The sequence below is a fragment of the Arachis stenosperma genome, chromosome 4, assembly GCF_014773155.1.
Source record: "Arachis stenosperma cultivar V10309 chromosome 4, arast.V10309.gnm1.PFL2, whole genome shotgun sequence".
In the NCBI taxonomy this organism is placed as follows: domain Eukaryota; kingdom Viridiplantae; phylum Streptophyta; class Magnoliopsida; order Fabales; family Fabaceae; genus Arachis; species Arachis stenosperma.
This window is the reverse complement of record NC_080380.1, coordinates 82,621,878-82,643,597: the sequence shown is the minus strand read 5'-3', so window position 1 is coordinate 82,643,597 and position 21,720 is coordinate 82,621,878. Positions and strand designations below refer to the sequence as shown.

General features: G+C 35.3%; 1 non-coding gene and 3 pseudogenes across 1 annotated transcript; 3 read left to right on the top strand and 1 right to left on the bottom strand.

Annotated features, from left to right (window-relative positions):
• Positions 1–2,194: 2,194 nt before the first annotated feature.
• Positions 2,195–3,669, top strand: LOC130975152 (DNA-directed RNA polymerase subunit beta''-like; annotated as a pseudogene).
• Positions 3,670–3,766: 97 nt separating this feature from the next.
• On the top strand, positions 3,767–4,856 carry LOC130975151 (DNA-directed RNA polymerase subunit beta''-like; annotated as a pseudogene).
• Positions 4,857–4,887: 31 nt separating this feature from the next.
• Positions 4,888–6,569, top strand: LOC130975150 (DNA-directed RNA polymerase subunit beta''-like; annotated as a pseudogene).
• A 14,108-nt stretch (positions 6,570–20,677) lies between these two features.
• On the bottom strand, positions 20,678–20,785 carry LOC130978612 (small nucleolar RNA R71). The gene has a single exon (XR_009086234.1). It is a non-coding gene; the product is annotated as a small nucleolar RNA R71 (small nucleolar RNA).
• Between the last annotated feature and the right edge of the window lie 935 nt (positions 20,786–21,720).

Here is a 21,720-nt window from a genome sequence, read left to right as displayed (position 1 = left end):
TTGCTTGGGGACAAGCAATAATTTAAGTTTGGTGTTGTGATGAGCGGATAATTTATATGCTTTTTGGCATTATTTTTAGGTAGTTTTTAGTAAGTTCAAGCTACTTTTAGGGATGTTTTCATTAGTTTTTATGTTAAATTCACATTTCTGGACTTTACTATGAGTTTGTGTATTTTTCTGTGATTTCAGGTAATTTCTGGCAGAAATTGAGGGACTTGAGCAAAACTTTGATAGGAGGCTGACAAAGGACTGCTGATGCTGTTGGAATCTGACCTCCCTACACTCGAAATGGATTTTCTCGAGCTACAGAACTCCAAATGGCGTGCTCTCAACGGCGTTGGAAAGTAGACATCCAGAGCTTTTCAGAAATATATAATAGTTTATACTTTATTCGGGAATTGATGACGTAAACTGGCGCTCAACGCCAGTTCCATGCTGCTGTCTGGAGTAAAACGCCAGAAACACGTCACGACCCGGAGTTGAACGCCCAAAACACGTTACAACTTGGCGTTCAACTCCAAAAGAAGCCTCAGCTCGTGGATAGATCAAGCTCAGCCCAAACACACACCAAGTGGGCCCCGGAAGTGGATTTATGCATCAATTACTTACTCTTGTAAACCCTAGTAGCTAGTTTAGTATAAATAAGACTTTTTACTAATGTATTGGTCGTCTTTTGACCATTCGGTCCATTGATCATGTTTTGGGGGGCCGACCATTCGGCCATGCCTGAACCTTTCACTTATGTATTTTCAACGGTGGAGTTTCTACACACCATAGATTAAGGGTGTGGAGCTCTGCTGTACCTCAAGTTTTAATACAATTACTATTATTTTCTATTCAATTCTCTTTTATTCTTATTCCAAGATATACGTTGCACTTCAACTTGATGAATGTGATGATCCGTGACACTCATCATCATTCTCACATATGAACGCACGTGACTGACAACCACTTCCGTTCTACCTTAGGCCGGGTGCATATCTCTTAGATTTCCCAACAGAATCTTCGTGGTATAAGCTAGATAGATGGCGGCATTCATGGGAATCCGAAAAGTCTAACCTTGTCTGTGGTATTCCGAGTAGGATTCCGGTATTGAATGACTGTGACGAGCTTCAAACTCCTGAAGGCTGGGCGTTAGTGACAGACGCAAAAGAATAAGGGATTCTATTCCAACCTGATTGAGAACCGACAGATGATTAGCCGTGCTGTGACAGAGCATTTGGACCATTTTCACTGAGAGGATGGGATGTAGCCATCGACAAGGGTGATGCCTTCAGACGATTAGCCATGCAGTGACAGCGCATAGGACCATTTTCCCGAGAGGATGAAAAGTAGCCATTGACGACGGTGATGCCCTACATACAGCTTGCCATGGAAAGGAGTAAGAAGGATTGGATGAATGTAATAAGAAAGTAGAGATTCAAGAGGAGCACAGCATCTCCATACGCCTATCCGAAGTTCCCACTATTGATTTACATAAGTATTTCTATCCTATTTTATTTTTTGTTTATTATTAATTTTCGAACCTATCATGAATCAATTTAATCTGCCTAACTGAGATTTACAAGGTGACCATAGCTTGCTTCATACCAACAATCTCTGTGGGATCGACCCTTACTCACGTAAGGTTTATTACTTGGACGACCCAGTACACTTGCTGGTTAGTTGAACGGAGTTGTGGAAAGAAAGTGCTGAGTTAATAAATGCACATACCAAAGAGCCAATATTGTTGATCATAATTTCATCCACCACTTATCGACAAAAAAAATTCGATAGTCCTTTGTGGTTCCGCTAAAGGCTAGATCAACATGTTATTTCCTCAAGAGAAGCTCCCATCGAAGTTCATTATGAATTGTTGGATATCTATCATGAGATTTGTGGTCATTATATAGTAGTAAAAAGTATAAAAAACTTTTTGTTGTATATACATTCGAACTACGGTTGGTCGTATTTCTTTTTATCAAGAAATCGAAGAAGCTATACAAGGTTTTTGTCGAGCCCATTTATATAGTATCCAGTTAAGTTAATTTCTGATGTGAATTTGAATTCAAGGATCAATTAGGATCGGGTAGCATCTTAGTTTTTGAAAAAAACTTTTACATGAATTAACATAAGCAAAGAAGGAAAATTTTCAAACTATTAACTAAAACTCATTGTTGAACTTAATCTCACTGAGTAGAATATGGACGTACTTATGGGAGAACGCGCTGATCTGGTCTTCCACAATAAAATAATCAGTGGAATTGCCATTAAGCGAATTATTAGTAGATTAATATATCACTTTAGAATAGCATTTACATCACATATGCTGGATCAAGTAAAAATTTTGGGATTTCGACAAGCTACTATTACATCCATTTCTTTACGGGTCAACGATCTTTTAACCATATCGTCTAAGGGCTGGCTTGTTTAAGATCCTGAAATGTTTTATTTTGGAAAAACACCATCATTGTGAAAATGTACATGCAGTAGAAAAATTACACCTGTCCATTGAGATATGGTATGCTACAAGTGAACATTTACGACAAAAAATGAGTCCCAATTTAGGATGACTGACCCTTAAATCTAGTTCATATAATGTCTTTCTCAGGCGCTAGAGAAAATGCATCTCAAGTACAACAATTAATGGGTATGAGAGGATTAATGTCAGATCCACAAAGAAAAAGATTGATTTATCCATTCGAAGTAATTTGCACAAGGAGCTCTCTTTAACAAATATATAATATTTTGTTACGAATCCCATAAAGGGGTTGTGGATACTGTTGTACAAACATCAGATACTGGATCTCTTACTTGCAGAGTTGTTGAAGCAGTTCAACACATTGTTGTATGACAGGTGGATTGTAGTACTATTCGAGGAATTTTTATAAATACCTAGAATAAAATAATGCCAGCAAGAATTTTGATACAAACATTAATTGGTTGTGTATTAGCAAACAATATATATAGGTTTGCGATGTATTGCCATTCGAAATCAAGATATTGGGGTTGGACTAATCAATCTTTTAATAAATTTTCAAACACAATCAATATCTATTTGAATTCCTTTTACTTGTAGGAATACATTTCGGATATGTTGATTGTGTTATGGGTGGAGTCCTACTCATGAAAACTTGGTGGAATTAGGCGAAGCTATAGATATTATTGCGAGCCAATCGATTGGAGAACCTGGTACTCAACTAACATTAAGAACTTTTCATATAGGTGGAGTATTCACAGGAGGTACTGCAGATCACGTGCGAGCTCCGTCTAATGAAAAAAATAAGATTCAATCAAAATTTGGTTTATCCCATGCGTACACGTCACAGTCATCCTATTTTTTTATCTTATATAGACTTATATGTAACTACTGAAAGTAATGACATTCTAGATAATATTAGAATTTTACCGAAAAGCTTTTTATTCGCTTAAAATAATCATTACGTAGAATCAGAGCAAGCGATTGCCGAGATTTGCACGGGAACCTACACTTTAAATTTGAAGAAAAAAACTTGAAAATATATTTATTCTAAATTTAAGGGGGGTAACACACATATCTTACCAAAGACAAGTCATTTACGGATCTTATCGGAAAAGTCGTGTAAGTGGAGTGACTTATCTTTTTCACTCTTCAAGTATCAATATCAAATGCAAACCCATTCTCGTTTCTTGGAGACAAGCAATTTCTAAGTCTCTTTTAAATATTGATTTTATCGAAAATAACCTAAATGTGAGACATAAATTGTTTAGTTCAAAATCTTACGCTAAATCAAGATTAAATTCAATTATGCATAATTCTCATTTTAGACATTCTATTATTTCCTCGATAACTTTAAATTTACTGGAAAAAAGGCGACAAAATAGATTCATCATGCCATTTCCATTCCAATCAATTGAAGATCCTGACAAACAATTAACATATTCTTTTGATATCTCGATTGAAATATATGTGAATGGTATTTTTCATAGAAACAGTATTCTTGCTCATTTCGAAGATCTTTAATATAGAACATAAAATTCGAAAATTCCTAAATTTAAGACTATTGGAACCCTCTCTTTTTAAAAAATAAGATTTATTGAATATGAAGGTGTCAAATAGTGTAAACCAAAATACCAAATCAAGGTACATTGATTTTGTTTTCATTCCTAAAGAAATGCATCTTTTATCCGAATTTTTTTTCATAATAGTAAGGAGCAATAGTATTATTGAAACAAATACAACAATCACTTTTAATGTAAGAAGTCGAGTAGACGGATTGGTAGGAATGGAGAAGAAGAAAAAGATTGAATTACAAATATTTTATGGGGATATCCATTTTTCTGGCGAAATCGATAAGGTATACCTACATAATGATATTTTGATACAAATCGAAAGATTAAAAAAAATTCAAAGGAATAAAAAAATGAAAATTAGATCTCTGTCTAATGGATCACAATTATAAAAAAAAGTATTTTGTTTTGGTTTGACATATAATTCTATACAAAAATACAAACTGTATCAATTTAGTAAAATTTTTTCACAAGATCTATTGCGGAAAAAAGGATAATTTGGAGTTTAAAGCTCTTAATTATATTCTTTATGGAAATAAAAAATCAATTTGTAAACTTTCTAACACAAGCATTCAATTAGTTCGAACTTGTTTAGTATTAAATTAGGATCGAGATCGAGATAAAAAAGCTCTTCAATAGAAAAATCTCATGCTTCTTTTGTTGAAGTAAATATAAATGGTTTGATTGGATATTTTTTAAGAATTGATCTGAAAAAATCACGGATTTCCTATATCAGAAAAAGAAATGATCCATCCGGTTCAGAATGGATCGGGGATAATGAGTCAAATTGAAGCAATATTAATCCATTTTTTCTTATTTCTTTTTAGGAAAAAACACAAAAATCAGATATCCAAAATCATGAAACAATTCATGTGTTGTTGGACATAAATACAGAATGCTAATATTTGATAATTTTGTTATTATATGATTGTTTTGAGATAGAACCTTTTAACAATTTAAAATACTACAACGAGCTAAAAATAAAAAAGAGAATAAAAATAAAAAAATCTTCAAATTCCAAATAAAAATTCATTAGGTCTTGTAGGAATAGCACTTCAAATTTCAAATTTTTATTCAAGGGTGAATAGAAAATAGAAACTTGACCAATTAAAAAAAATTTCAAACATTAAATTTTTTTTAATGGACGAAATTCAGATAATTTATACGCCAATCCATACAGCAACATAAAATTAAACACATTCTTTTGAATTGAAATTTTCTCCATCATAATTATGATTATAAATATTATAAAAAATAATTACAATAATTAGCTTGGGACAATTTATTTATGAAAATATGTCTATTTCAAATAAAAAATGGACTAGAATAAAAATTAAAATCGGGACAAGTTTTTATTGTTAAAAAGGATTAGCCAGTACCTATATATTTAGTGACTCCAGGAGCAACAGTTCATGGACATTTTGAAAAAAAATTTTAAAGATATATTAATAACATTTATATATGAAAAATCATGATCAGGTGATATAACCCAAGGTCTTTCAAGAATGGAATAGGGATTAGAAATTCATTCGATTGATTCAATATCAATTAACCTAGAAAAGAGGATTGACACTTGGAACGAACATATAACCAAAATTCTCGGCAATCTTTGGGGATTGTTTATTTGAATTGAACTAACTATTGTCTAAAGTTAAATTTCTTTGGTTAATAAAATTCAAAGGGTTTATCAATCCCAAGAATTGCATGGCCCGGGCGACTGTTTACCAAAAACACAGGTCTCCGCAAAGTCGTAAGACCATGTATGGGGGCTGACGCCTGCCCAGTGCCAGAAGGTCAAGGAAGTTGGTGACCTGATGACAGGGGAGCCGACGACCGAAGCCCCGGTGAACGGCGGCCGTAACTATAACGGTCCTAAAGGTAGCGAAATTCCTTGTCGGGTAAGTTCCCACCCGCACGAAAGGCATAACGATCTGGGCACTGTCTCGGAGAGAGGCTCGGTGAAATAGACATGTCTGTGAAGATGCGGACTACCTCCACTTGGACAGAAAGACCCTATGAAGCTTCACTGTTCCCTGGGATTGGCTTTGGATTTTTCCTGTGCAGCTTAGGTGGAGGGCGAAGAAGGCCTCCTTATTGAGATTATTGTACGCCAAATAACATCAAAAGTATTAGCTTCAAAAGATGGAATGTCTAATATTTTTTCACCTAGCGAGCTAATTGAATTGTTTCGAGCTAAACGAACATGACGTCTCTTAGAAGAAGTAATTTGTTACGGAGCTCTATTATTGAGAATAACAAAAACATCTTTGTATATCCAAAGTTTCATATTTGTAGCAAGTTTTCAGGAAACTACTAGAGTTTTAGCAAAAATTATTCTCCGAAATCTTATCAATTGGTTGAAAAGTTTGAAAGAAAACGTTGTTTTTGGGGGAATGATACCAATTGGTATCGGATTCAACAGGATAACAGAGCTTTCGAAGTAAAGACAATTTATTAAGATTGGTTTGGAAAAAAAAAAGAATTTACTCGAGAAAAAAATAAAAGATATCCTGTTTCACCATAGAGAATTTATTTTTTAATTTTAGGAATTTATGTGATATGTTGCAGAAATCATTTTTGAAGATTTGATAATTGCTAAAACTCTATTTTTTTTAATTTAGATTTCTTAAATTTAAATAAAGACGTTGGATTACATTTTTGAAAGAAAATAAAAAAAAGTAACAAACAAAATTGAATGGTCTGACCATGTATCAAGAGATAATCTTCGATAAAAGAAAACGTTCCATCGGAATAAACTTTTTCTTATTTCAAGATATTCTGTTTCTTTTTTTAGTGGAGATCAATGACAAAAAGATACTAGAAATAATATTAGAGGAGATAATGAAAGCGAGAGTTCATTTTGGCCTTTATATTAGAAAATGAAAACCCAAAATAATACCTTATATATCCACAAAACGTAAGAGTATTCATATTCTAAATCTTATAAGAACTGTTCGCTTTTTATCCTTGAAAATAGAATAAAAAACAGACAGAATTTATAGTTTACCAAAAAAAAAAAAAATACTGCTATTTTAAAGAGATAGTTGGCGTATTTAAAAATTTGAGTGGCATTAAATATATGGTTCGTTTATCTAATATTATCATAATTGTTGATAAGCAAAAAGAGTATATTGTTTTTAGGTAGCGTTTAGTGGAGAGACAGAGACAAAAAGATTGGGACTGAGAGACAGAGACTAAGAGATAGAGATTGAAATAAATTTCAGTAATCTGTTTGGTACAAAATGGGAGATAAAAATTGAAACAAAAATAAAACTCTAATTTAATTTGCACAAAGGATAAAATTGAAAATAATTAATTGAAATTAGGGTATTTTAGGTATAAAATGTTATTAAAGGTTCAGTCTTCATCTCTAAAAATTTTAGTCTCTTGTGTTCCTACATTTTTGAGGTACTGAAATACTGAAATTTTAGAGATAGAGATAGAAATTTTAGTACCAATCTCTGAACTGACAAACATGATACTAAATCTTAATCTCTCAATCTTTGTCTCAGTACCTCAAAACAAACGCTACCTTAGAGAATTATTTTTTTTATGTAGATAAAATTTTGTACATAAATTCTTGTATAATAGTTAATTTGATGATTTATTTTTTGTATATAGATAAAATTTTTGTTTAACAATTTATAAAAAAAATTTAACTCATTTTTGATAATCCATTTTTTAAAATCATATACAAAATTTTTTAGTGTTAAAGTAATCATACCAAATACTTTAGAAAATGAAAGATACTAAACGGGTGGATCTAATAGAAGTATAACACATCACGTCTTGATGATAGCAATGAAAATCATTATCTGTGTTTATTCCGCGTTGCTCCAAATTGCATGGTTTGGAATTGTTGAGTGGATCAACAGAACGAGGCCCACACCTGGCATTTATATCTTCAAGAACCTTTCCTACGCTTCCTTCCTAATTAATTACTTTACTCAGGAATAAACAAACCACGATTTCACATAAAATAAAGTAAGAAACCATTAATTTTTTAACCAAAAAAAGGAAAAGGAAAAGGAAGAGGAAAACAGTATTCTATTTGATGTTCGAACTTTTATTGGCATTTCTTTTCATGTAATCAAAATATCGTTTTCTACGGTGATAAAGATATTTCACCTCCAAGGCTCCAACACAATTGTCTTGGATTAATAATACTATAGTTAAATAAGATAAGAAAAAATGAATCGTTTTAATACGTAACTTCAAGATCAAATGAATCCTCTTTCCATTCTTTTATACGTCTCTTTGACTTATTTATTTATGTACTTTTATTTTTGATACAATATTATTAAAATTATTAATTGTATTTTTAATTTATAAAAATAATAATATTATTTATTAATTAATGCCTTGTTATTTTGTTAAAGATGGTTCAGTTTTTCAAGAGGTATTGTGGAAGAGCATTGAGTTGTGGAATATTGGAGTGTACAGATATAGCATCAAGACTGGTATTAATGGTGGGCCCAGAGTCAAGGGAGACCGTTATGTGTGGGTATGGAATCCTTTTTCCGATTGCGGACCCAAATATCTCTCTGATCGGCTTCTCCCAAGTTGGTCCTCGACTCCTAGCAAAGGACTCCCTACACCGCACCATTATCCGTAAATATAGTAAGAATGAAATATGTCACAAAAGAGTAAGAATGAAATAAAAGAGTAAGAATATATCACACACGCAAAAAAAAAAAAAAAAAAACAAGAATGAAATAATAGTTTAAAAAAATTAAAAATTTTAGATTGTTTATATTTTTTGCAATATATAATTTATCTCATTTATATTAAAAACGAAATAAATAATAACATGATGTTACTTATCTTCTTCACAAATAATATATGTACACATTTTTCTAAACACATAAATAGTTTAAAAATTGCATAAAATGGTAGATTTTAATTTATTTTAATTATTATTCAAAAAAATTCCTGAAATAACACTACTATAAAGAAACTATTTTATTATTTCAAAAATATTTTTTTCGTTTAGATTTTTTTAGAAAAAGTAACCATTCAATTAGAAGTTTCTATACTAAAGATTATATCTAACAAATTTTATGCTAATAAAAATTATTTGCTATGCATTTTATACACTTAAAAATTAACATTATATATTTGTTCAAATATAAATGAACGATTTTTTGATTTACACATCTATTGATATTTGATTTCTGTGATATTTAACATATATAATTTCACTATTTTTTTAGTGACCGAAGATAAAAAGAAGAAAAAAACAAAGAAAACACAAGCCAATTCACATGGCGGAAAACTTATCTATGCTAACAGTAGGGGTGCACATGGTCGAGTGAAGCCGGATTTGATGGGATCCAGATCCGACATAAAATATACATCAGATTTATTTATTAGATTCGATAAAACCAATACATTTTCGGGCCACAATTATATCGGGTAAAAACCGGGTGAAACCGGACCGTTAACATTACATTACGTTGATACCTTCTTGTAAGCTAACATGTAAAAATATTCAAATTTCCAAGACTCCAACCATTATTTAACATGGTAAAATTCACTTAGAAAAATATAACAAGAACCAACCCTTCTTTAAAATTAAAGCATAACCACAATCAATACTAAAGCAAAACCACAATCAATACTAATATTGTCTAATAATACCAAATATTTAAATCAATACAAATAACACAATATTATGCATTAGTCTAAAGTCTTATGCATTCTAAACATAAAACATTAACTTATAGTCTTATAATGACTAATAACACAAAATATTAAGGTTTACAATACTTAAATTCCACATAAGAATAGTCATGATCCATCACTAATAACACAAAATATTAATTGTATATGATGACCGGGCTGACTTCGGGTGACCCGAGCTATGGTCCGGACCCGACCCTAAATAATGACCGGGTTTATTTTTGAGACCCTTACCCGACCCTAAACCCGATGAAATCACACCAAATTAGCCCCTAAAGTGTTCGGGACCGGGCCGGACCTTCGAGCCGGGCCGGGTCTGTGCACCCCTAGCTAACAGGATGAGAAAGTTCACTTGAAAGGTGGAACCATTCCACATACCAAGCCAAATTTGTGACAATCATTTTTGCCATAAGGTCAACAACATTATTAGCTATCCCCTAAATTAAATTGATGCTAAATTTTTAGTTTCAACCTTTGATGTTTCTGATTTTTTCTAAAAGATTCAGCTACCGAATAAATTTAGCAAACTGTCTTTTTTGTATCTGTAAGAACGCATCTAAATAATCACAGGTTATCTTCCAAAATTTACACTCCCAAAAAAATATTAAACCCTTTCAAATAGCATGGAGTTTAGCATGAAAGACACAAGAAGTTTCTAGACACCCACTACACCTTTTTACCTAGTAACGATATGAGTTCTAAATTAAACAACCAAAACCAATCAAATCATTCAAGCCAGTATCATAATTAATTTTCACAGCATTAATAGAAGGAGGGTCTAAGTGAGGCAGAGAAACCGAGCACTTAAAGAACAACGCATGGTGCTAGTGCTCCAAGACTCATTAGAATTGAACAAATCAATATTTCTATCCTGCCAAATCTACCAAAGAGCCTAGTAAAACAAAGTCGCATCACCATGATTATGGTTCTTCTTAATCTAGCTCGTCAAGTTTGGGTTGACTGAAGACAAACCCAAATATTTCCAGATCTCCTTAGCCTTGAGACAATCTCTAAGACATTGTATAGTTATTTCGGATGTCCTTTAACATCTATGATAAGAGTCTAAAAAAACTAACCCCTAAGATCTCTTACATTATGCCATTATTACTACATTGTGAAAATTAAGCCAACTCAAGAATTTGAACTTCTCACGTAGATGACGCTAAACCCACAACCAATTAACTATTTTATCCCAACTAAATTTTCATTTTGCAAGCCAATTATATCCACTATTTGTCAAGTAGCACCTAGAGGAAGAAGCACTCCAAGTCCATCCAGGTTAATCACTAACCTGCAAATCATGATTATAACCATCCATACACATCTTGACTTTCTCAGGTATAAGAGTGAACACATCATTAAGATCCCACCTAACACCATTCTAAACATCCTAAATAGTTAACTCTAAACCAAATAGATGCACAAAAGGAAGATTCTCGGCAGTTGGGCCTTCAAGCCTCCACTTGTCAAACTAGAAAGATTGATTGACGGATCCAATTTTCCAAGAGAATTCATTCTTAAGAGCTGCAAAGACCTTGCAAATAAATCTCCAAATGTGAGATTGACGTGGTGAAAAAATCACCGATCAAGAGTTTATAGAGAAAACAACGTTGCAAGTATAACTCTTAACCAATGTTGATTCCGCGTATCAATTTAGAAGGAGTTGTCACAAAATTTAGAAATAAAATACTGGGAGTATGAATCCAAGGTCGTCTCCCAACGAATTGCAGAGAGAGTGCTATTTTATTAATCAGAGGTTTTCCAAGAAATTTTTTAGTTTGAGAAACAGAGAAATAAGTAATAGTAAATTCAGATAAAAGTCTTGACCGGGAGAAGATTAATTGGAAGTTCTATCCTTGTTGGAAATCCCCAAGTGTAATCGTAAAAGATTGTTGTCTTACTTGGTCATCCCTTAATTAATAAGGAAAAATCAAGTAACTAATTAACAAACTATATCCTCAGGTCCTAATCCTCTCTTAAGGAAGGATTAGAGTTAGAGACTAGAGTTGTCAGTCATCAACCATCCATTAGGACTAACACTTGAGTATTCCAACTCAAGGTTCTCCTTTTAATCAACTCTCAATCAAGTTAGGAAACTACTCCATTATCATGAATATAAACTTCACAGGATTAAAAGGGGAATAAAAGGAAGACATGATAAATAATAATTAAAAATCAATTAAAAATAAAAATGGTTCTTTGCATTAATAACTTCCAAAATCATGAACATAATTATCTAAACAGAGTCAATGGGCAATAAAAGAGTAAAGGAATAGATAAACAAACTAGAATGAGGAAGCTCCAACGGAGCTAATGAATCTTCTCAATATTCAAAGCAAGGCAAAAGCATAAAACTAATAAGCTATGAAGGTAAAGAAAACCTAGAGGAAGAGTGATTCTCTCTAGATTCCGATCTAAAATCCTAAAACTATGCTAATGAGAATGTGTGTTGAGTTTCTGCATGTTTCCTTGCTCTATTCTGTATTTCTGGGCCGAAAACTGGATCAAAACACGGCCCGAAATTGCCCCTATTGTTTTCTGTTAATTCTGCAGATCACGCATGTCACGTGTACGCGTCAGTCACGCGTACGCGTCGCTGGTCGTTTTGGCATGTCACGCGTTCGCGTCAAGCACGCGCTCGCGTCATATTGCAGAACTCCAATCCACACGTATGCGTCAGGCACGCGCACGCGTCGCTGCAAATTTCTCCATATCGCGCGCACGCGTGAGCCATGCGTGCGCGTCGATGCTTGCTGGTTATCTCCTTAGTTTCTTGTGTTCCTTCCATTTTTTCAAGCTTCCTTACCATCCTCTAAGCCATTCCTGTCCTATAAAGCCTGAAACACTTAACACACAGATCACGACATCGAATGGTATAAAGGAGACTTAAAATACACAAATCAAAGACTGTAGGAAGCAAGCTTTCAATCACAGAACAAAACTAGGAAGGGATTGTAAAACCATGCAAATCATATGAATAAGTGGGCAAGGATTTGATAAAAACCACTCAATTGAGCAAAAGATAAACCATAAAATAGTGGTTTATCAACCTCCCCACACTTAAACATTAGCATGTCCTCATGCTTAGCTCAAGGAGATAAAATAAATGAGTAGGAAAAAGTAAGACTTATGCAATGCAATGCAACCTATGTATGAATGCAACTATATGCTTAGATGATTTTGTCTACTTGGTTAAAAGCAAATAAGTTCTTCAAGACAAACATAAATCAAATTTCACTAATTCAAATCATATAATAAAAGACAAGTAAATTTGTAAGAAGATAGCTCATAAAAGCAGGGAATATAGAATCAAACATTGAACCCTCACTGATAGTGTATATGCACTCTAGTCACTCAAGTGTATAGGGTAATCACTCTACTCTTCTCTAGTCATGCTTTCTAAACTTTGTTCTTCACCTAACCAATCAACAAGTGTTTAATGTACCAATGCAAACATCATGAGGTCTTTTCAAGGTTGTAATGAGGCCAAGGTAAGGGTGAGGATATATGTATGGCTAAGTGAGTTATAAATTGAATCATTGACTAACATAAGCTCTTACATAAACACACACACACTCTATATAACTTCTTAAATCATGCCTAGCTACCAAAAATTCCCACTTTTGCATCATATACTCATGTATCAACTTTTCTTTTAATTTGTATCACATATGCATTGATCTTTTATTAACTTAACATTGGGGTAATTTTGTCCCCTTATTTATTTATTTATATGATATATATATTTTTATTATTTTTTATTTTTATTATTTTTATTTTTTATTTTTTATAATTTTTTTGAATTAAAAATATTAAAGTAAGCATAACATATCAATGCACATGGATTTTTAATTTTTTTTTTCTGGTCTCACATGAGTAGGTACCCAAATTCATAATATTTTATCAATATAATTCAACACTTTCCTATCAACCCAAGTTCCCACGGTTCCCCACACTTAATTGATACACAATCTCTATCTTAAGCTAACCAAAGATTCAATTCAGGTAATTTAATTGTTTTTCTGCTTAAGGCTAGTGATGTGGTAAGATATATAGAATAAATGAGGATTAAAAGGCTCAAAGTGGCTATCAAAGGTGAATGAAAGGGTAGGTTATTTGGGATAAGTGAGCAAAAATAAATAATGGCCTCAATCATATGCATACATTTAAATACACTAAACATTGGACATATGGGATGGAACAAAATAAAAATTACAATCATAGAGAAGAAAACACACAAGAATAAAATATTATGGTTAAATAATGTAACCATATAATTAAGCTCAAATCTCACAAGGTTGTGTGTTATTAGCTTTTAACTATGTTCCAAATACAACTTCCAACAAGTTTTAACACAAAAATTTTGATTTAAATTAGTGAAATTTTTCAAAAATAGGATTTTAAAAGGAAACTTATTATTTTTTAACCAATTAGAACATGCATGCAAATACCTATTACTATGCAATTTAACCTATTCTAACAAAAGAAAAATAAATATCCTATTGGTGTTTAAGAAAGAGAAGTTACCTCCGGAAGACAGGTATTGACCGACCTCCGCACACTTAAAGCTTGGCACCGTCCTCGGTGCCATTAGTCAGGAACGAAGGGGGACTGGTAGCAGTGTCTCCACAAGCGGGACCGTCATGGCTCCCTATACTGGTAAATGAAGTGGAGTCCGGATCTTCCTCGGGTGGGTGGTTACCAACAAGCAGCTCCTTGAGGTATGTAAATCAGCGCTTGTTACAGCGCTCTCTTCACTTTCCTTGCCGGTCTAGTCGGTCCAATCTCTCAAGTATCTGATGGAGCAGTTGGCTAGTAGTGGCTGCTGGGGGTCTGATGTACTTCCTGTTAAGGACGTACTGATCATCCTGTGGAATCATGGCCGTGGTATCCCCAGCTCTGTATGATACTCCGGCTGCTGAGACCATATCTGATACCAAGGCGGAAAAAGGTAGGTTACCCGCAATATGTACATGTCCCATAGCATGCCGAAGGTGTCTTGATAAATTGAGAGGCTGGTCTGTAAGGATACACTAGAGTAGAACAGCCATATCTGTAGTGAAGGAGGACTCGTGAGTGCTCGAAAAGACAAAATGGGACATAATCTATGCCCATACTCGAGCCTCCAAGGTGAGTGCTAAAGCCAGTATCCCTTTAGGTCGGGAACGATGGTATCCATAGATCCAACTGCTACCAGGTTGTGCTATAACTCTGAGAACGGTGTCCTTGTCAAATTTGTATATCTGGCGTTGGACAGAAGCTTCTTGAAATGCGTCCAATCCTTCAGGGGCATGGGGAAGATCTAAAGCTCGCTGAATGGCCTCTTCAGTTATGGGGACTTGCTTCTGATAGACATAGACAGACTGCAGGGATGGCATGTGAAAATTGGAGTAAAATTCAACTACCCATGAGAGATTAACCTGCCGTGGCTGTCTTCGTAAAAATCCCCAATGTCTACACTCAATTCGAGGCTCAACCAACTCAACAATGTGGGTCAGGAGGATGAGTAGGTACTCATTGTTATAGTTCCGCTCAGCCAGTATGGGGAACATCTGCTCACAATAGCGGTTAGTGAACCGTGTAGTGTCCCTTGCTGGAAAGGTTTTCTCTTTTTCATTGACCTTGATGATCCTCTTGATTCGCTTTGTTGAAGGCTTTACTGCTGTTGAGGAAAGTTCCACAGCTAGTGCTTTTTTGTTCCTCTCCTTGTTGGTGGTTTGGGAGTAGCTTTCTCTTTACCCTTCTTGGTGGCCATCCTGAAAAAGGAAAAGGAAAGTAATATGTAAAGCTAAGGGTTTGAGCAAGGAAGAGAGCAGTGGAAGTGATAATCATTGCACGGTAAAGAAGGATGTCGTTAACACATGGTCGCGACTACATGTGAGAAGTTCATCAATGGGAATATAGCAAGTGTATGTTATGGCAAGTAGATGCAAGGTATTTATTGGCATGCCGGTAAAGGCATGAGTAGCATAGATCAAGCATTAATTGTCCAATTTGATTATCAAGTGTTTCAAACTAACAATCTATTTGTATTAACAATTATATTTAATCAATAATATATGAAAAGGGATTTTGTGAAAAACAGTCATTAAAGTAGTAGGATAGAATGATTTAAAAAGAATGCATAATGCCATACGGGCTTTTTCACAAACACTTAGCATGCGTGGTAAATATGTTATTGAAAGCATTAAATTGAACATGCAAGCAACCCTTTTAAGAAGTAATATTAATTGTCAAGCAATTCCCCAATACACTCACAAGCAAATATGGAAGAAAATAATTACCCAAATAAATTCCTAACACCAATCAAAAGAATATAAAAAGAAAAAAGAAAGGAACAGAAAACTTAGATAATGAAAGTAAAAAGAAAAGAAAGAAGAAGAGAACATAAATAAGAAGAATAATGGAAAAGTAGAAAGGGAAGAAGAAAAAGAAAGAACCTTGATGATGAAGGTGAAAAAGGAGGGAGAATAACTCTCGTGAGTGACGCGCACGCGCGGATGGCTGCTTTTGCAAGTGACGCGGACGCATTCGTGTGGGCATGGTTGTGCCTATGGCACGCCTCTAGCCAAGCTCCCGCATAACTCTCTGCTTCTTTTCTTCTTTGTTTCGAAAGCACATATGACGCATACGCGTCAGCAATGCTCGCGCGTCGTGTACTCCCCCCTTTTTATGCAGAATGCGAAGGCAAATGCAGACTATGTGCAGAGATTATGAGAAGAGTTACTAAAATAAAACCAAGAAAAGAAAGAACGATCATACCATGGTGGGTTGTCTCCCACCTAGCACTTTGCTTTTATGTCCTTAAGTTGGACGATCCACTAGTTCAGTCTTTTATTGTTGGTGGATCCTCCAGGAGGAAGATCTCTAGCTCCTTGTTTTTCTTCATCTTCTCACCATGTAAAGCTTCAAGCGATGTCCATTGACCTTGATGAATTTGGAGCTTGAAGGATGACTCAAGTGAAAGGCTCCGTATAGCTCTACCTTCTCTACACTGTAGGGACCTTTCCATCTTGATCTCAACTTGCCTGGCATGAGCCACAACCTGGAGTTGTAAAGGAGGACTAAGTTCCTGATGAGCGGATAATTTGTATACTTTTTGGCATTGTTTTTAGTATGTTTTTGATATCTTTTAGTTAGATTTTAGTACATTTTTATTAGTTTTTATTTAAAATTCACTTTTCTGGACTTTACTATGAGTTTGTGTGTTTTTCTGTGATTTCAGGTATTTTCTGGCTGAAATTGAGGGACCTGAGCAAAAATCTGATTCAGAGACCAAAAAGGACTGCAGATGCTGTTGGATTCTGACCTCCCTGCACTCGAAGTGGATTTTCTGGAGCTACAGAAGCCCAATTGGCGCGCTCTCAACGGCGTTGGAAAGTAGACATCCAGGGCTTTCCAGCAATATATAATAGTCCATACTTTGTCCAAGATTTGATGGCCCAAACCCGCAAAGCAATCCGGCCTCAGGAATTCCAGCGTTAAACGCCGGAACAGGAATAAAAGTTGGAGTTAAACGCCCAAACTGGCATGGGAGCTGGCGTTTAACTCCAGAAAAGTTCTCTACACGAATTTCCTTGATTGCTCAGCCCAAGCACACACCAAGTGGGCCCGGAAGTGGATTTTTATGTCATTTACTCATCTTTGTACACCTAGGCTACTAGTTATCTATAAGTAGGACCTTTTACTATTGTATTTGTATCGAGACTTTGGTAGCTATCGAGACTTTGGTAGCTATCTTTGTTTTATGCTATCTTAGATCTTTGGGAGGCTGGCCATTCGGCCATGCCTAGACCCTGTTCTTATGTATTTTCAACGGTGGAGTTTCTACACACCATAGATTAAGGGTGTGGAGCTCTGCTGTACCTCGAGTATTAATGCAATTACTATTGTTCTTCCATTCAATTCCGCTTGTTCTTTTACCAAGATATCACTTGTTCTTCAACATGATGATGGTGATGATTGACGCCCATCACCACTCTCACCTATGAACAAGGTGATTGACAACCATTCTTGTTCTACAAGCATTCGAGGCTTAGTGAATATCTCTTGGATTCTTCGGAGTCTTCGTGGTATAGGCAGGACCTGATGGCAGCATTCAAGAGAATCCGGAAGGTCTAACCTTGTCTGTGGTGTTCTGAGTAGGATTCAATGACTGAATGACTGTGACGTGCTTCAAACCCTGAGGGCGGGGGCGTTAGTGATAACGCAAAAGAATCACTGGATTCTATTCCGCGCCTGATTGAGAACCGACAGATGAATTCCGCTATGCCGTGACAGGACATATGCAATCGCTTTCACTGAGAGGATGGGAGGTAGCTGCTGACAACAGTGAGACCCTATACGAGCTTGCCATGGAAAGGAGTAAGAAAGGATTGGATGAAGGCTGTAGGAAAGCAGAGAGACGGAAGGGAAGGCATCTTCATACACTTGTCTGAAGCTCATACACCAATGATATACATAAGTATCACTATCTTTATCTTCTATGTTATTTTCGTTCATCACCATATATATCTGAGTTTGCCTGACTAAGATTTACAAGATGACCATAGCTTGCTTCAATACTAACAATCTCCGTGGGATCGACCCTTACTCACGTAAGGTTTTATTACTTGGACGACCCAGTGCACTTGCTGGTTAGTTGTGCGAAGTTGTGTAATGCCATGGTATTAAGCGCACCAAGTTTTTGGAGCCATTACCAGGGATTATGAGAGTTGTGAAAAAGTATAGTTCACAATTTCGCCGACCAAGTTTTGGCGCCGTTGCCGGGGATTGTTCATGTTTTGAGCAAGCTTTTGGTAACATCAGAGCCAAGATCCGGCAACAACATCAAATTTTTGGTGTTATTGCCCGGGATTGTTTAGGCTGGACAACTGACGGTTCATCTTGTTGCTTAGATTAGGTATTTTTTTTCGAAATTCTTGAAGGTGAATTCTAGAGTTTCATGATGATTTGTTGAGATCTGGCTGGCTGAGAAGCCATGTCTAATCTGATTGGACCGAGGTTTCAACTTATCACCACAAGAGCTTGTTGATTTCGTATCAATCTTGCTTTTGGAGCAGTGATTTGCTAAGGCTTGGCTGACCTTTGGTCATGTCTAGTGTTTTGGACCGAAGCTTTCTTTGAAAGCTTGGCTGGCTGTGAAGCCATGTCTAATTCCTGGACCGGAGCCTTAGACTAGCATTGCACTGATTCCTGGAATTCTCATTAAGAATTTTGATACTTTTTTTTCACTTAATTTTCGAAAAATACAAAAAATTTGCAAAACCATAAAATCCCAAAAATATTTCTTGTTTGAGTCTAGAGTCTCATCTTAAGTTTAGTGTCAAATGCATGTTTTTGTTATATTTTTCGAATCCATGCATATATTTCTTTGTTTTGATCTTTGAATTCTATTGACTTGAAGTATTTTGTGTGTCTCATATGCATTTTCATGTTGTTAGTGTCAGTAGTACACAAACTGCTAAGTTTGGTGTCTTGCATGCATTGTTAATTGATTCCTTTTGCATTTTGATTATCAAAAAAATCCAAAAATATTTTTAATTTGTGTCCTTTCAAGTCAATGATACAAAGAATTGAAGATTCAAAACATGCTGCAGAGGAATTATACAGAAAAAGCTGAGCATTCAAAAATGCCCAGTGAAGAAGGCAGACTGGCGTTTAAACGCCAGCCAGGGTACCTGGTTGGGCGTTTAACGCCCAAAAAGGGTGCATTTTGGGCGTTAAACGCCAGAATGTATACCATTCTGAGCGTTTAACGCCAGGATGGTGCAGGGGGAAGATTTTGTTTTCAAATCAATTTTTTTCAAATTTTTCAAAATCAAATCTTTTTCAAATCAAATCTTTTCAATCAAATGTTTTCAAAATCAATTTCTTTCCTTTTTAAAAGATACTTACTAACAATTAATGATTTGATTGAACATCACAAGATTGTTACCTTTTCTGTTGAGAAAGGTTTGAATGTTTCAAATCATATCTTTTCTTGTTAAGCAAGTCATTCATTTTTAAATCATATCTTTTCAAATAGTTTTCAAATCATATCTTCTCAATCACATTTTTTTTAATCTTTTTAACCACATCTTTTTCAAAACAGTTTTCAATCAAATCTTTTTAATTTCTAATTTCAAAATCTTTTTCAAAAATCACTTGGTTTCTTTTCCACTTTTATTTTCGAAAATTAATTAATGTTTTTCAAAATAACTTCAAAATTTTTCACTTGATTTTCGAAAATAAACTTCCCTCCTTCCCACATCCTTCTATTTATGGAGTGCCACTCCTTCTCAATGCACAATTCGAACCTTATCTAACTAAAGTTCGAATTTATCTTCTCCTTCTTCTTTCTATTTCTCTTTTCCTCTGACACTTAAAGGAATCTCTATACTGTGACATAGAGGATTCCACATTTTCTTGTTCCCTTCTCTTTCATATGAGCAGGAGCAAGGACAAAGGCATTCTTGTTGAAGCTGATCCTGAACCCGAAAGGACTTTGAAGAGAAAGCTAAGAGAAGCCAAAGCACAACTCTCTTTAGAGGACCTGACCGAATTCTTCAAGGAAGAAAACATGGCAGCAGAAAACAACAACAATGCAAACAATGCAAGGGAGGTGCTGGGTGACTTTACTGCACCTACTCCTGATTTTTATGGGAGAAGCATCTCTATCCCTGCCATTGGAGCAAACAACTTTGAGCTTAAGCCTCAATTAGTTTCTCTAATGCAACAGAATTGCAAGTTCCATGGACTTCCAATGGAAGATCCTCATCAGTTTTTAGCTGAATTCTTGCAAATCTGTGACACAGTCAAGACTAATGGGGTTAACCCTGAAGTCTATAGACTGATGCTATTCCCTTTTGCTGTAAGAGACAGAGCTAGAATATGGTTGGACTCTCAACCTAAAGAAAGCCTGGACTCATGGGAAAAGCTAGTCAATGCCTTCTTGGCAAAATTCTTTCCACCACAAAGATGGAGTAAGCTTAGAGTGGAAGTCCAAACCTTTAGACAAAAGGATGGAGAATCCCTCTATGAAGCTTGGGAAAGATACAAACAATTAATCAGAAAATGTCCTTCTGACATGCTTTCTGAATGGAGCATCATAGGTATTTTCTATGATGGTCTCTCTGAACTATCTAAGATGTCCTTGGATAGCTCTGCAGGAGGATCTCTTCATCTGAAGAAGACGCCTGCAGAAGCTCAAGAGCTGATTGAAATGGTTGCAAATAACCAATTCATGTACACTTCTGAAAGGAATCCTGTGAACAATGGGACTAATCAGAAGAAAGGAGTTCTTGAGATTGATGCTCTGAATGCCATACTGGCTCAGAATAAGATATTGACTCAACAAGTCAATTTGATTTCTCAAAGTCTGTCTGGAATGCAAAATGCACCAAACAGTACTAAGGATGCTTCATCTAAGGAAGAAGCTTATGATCCTGAGAACCCTTCCATGGAAGAGGTGAATTACCTAGGAGAACCCTATGGAAACACCTATAATTCTTCATGGAGAAATCACCCAAATCTCTCATGGAAGAATCAAGAGAGACCTCAACAAGGTTTCAATAACAATAATGGTGGAAGAAACAGGTTTAGCAATGGCAAGCCTTTTCCATCATCTTCTCAGCAACAGACAGAGAGTTCTAAGCAGAATACTTCTGACTTAGCAACAATGGTCTCTGATCTAATAAAGACCACTCAAAGTTTCATGAATGAAACAAGGTCCTCCATCAGAAATTTGGAAGGACAAGTGGGTCAGCTGAGCAAGAAAGTTACTGAACTCCCTCCTAGCACTCTCCCAAGTAATACAGAAGAAAATCCAAAAGGAGAGTGCAAAGCCATAGACATGGCCGAATTCTGGGAGGAAGGAGAGGCAGTGAACGCCACTGAGGAAGACCTCAATGGGCGTGCACTGGCCTCCAGTGAGTTCCCCAATGAGGAACCATGGGAATCTGAGGCTCAAAATGAGACCATAGAGATTCCATTGGACTTACTTCTGCCATTCATGAGCTCTGATGAGTA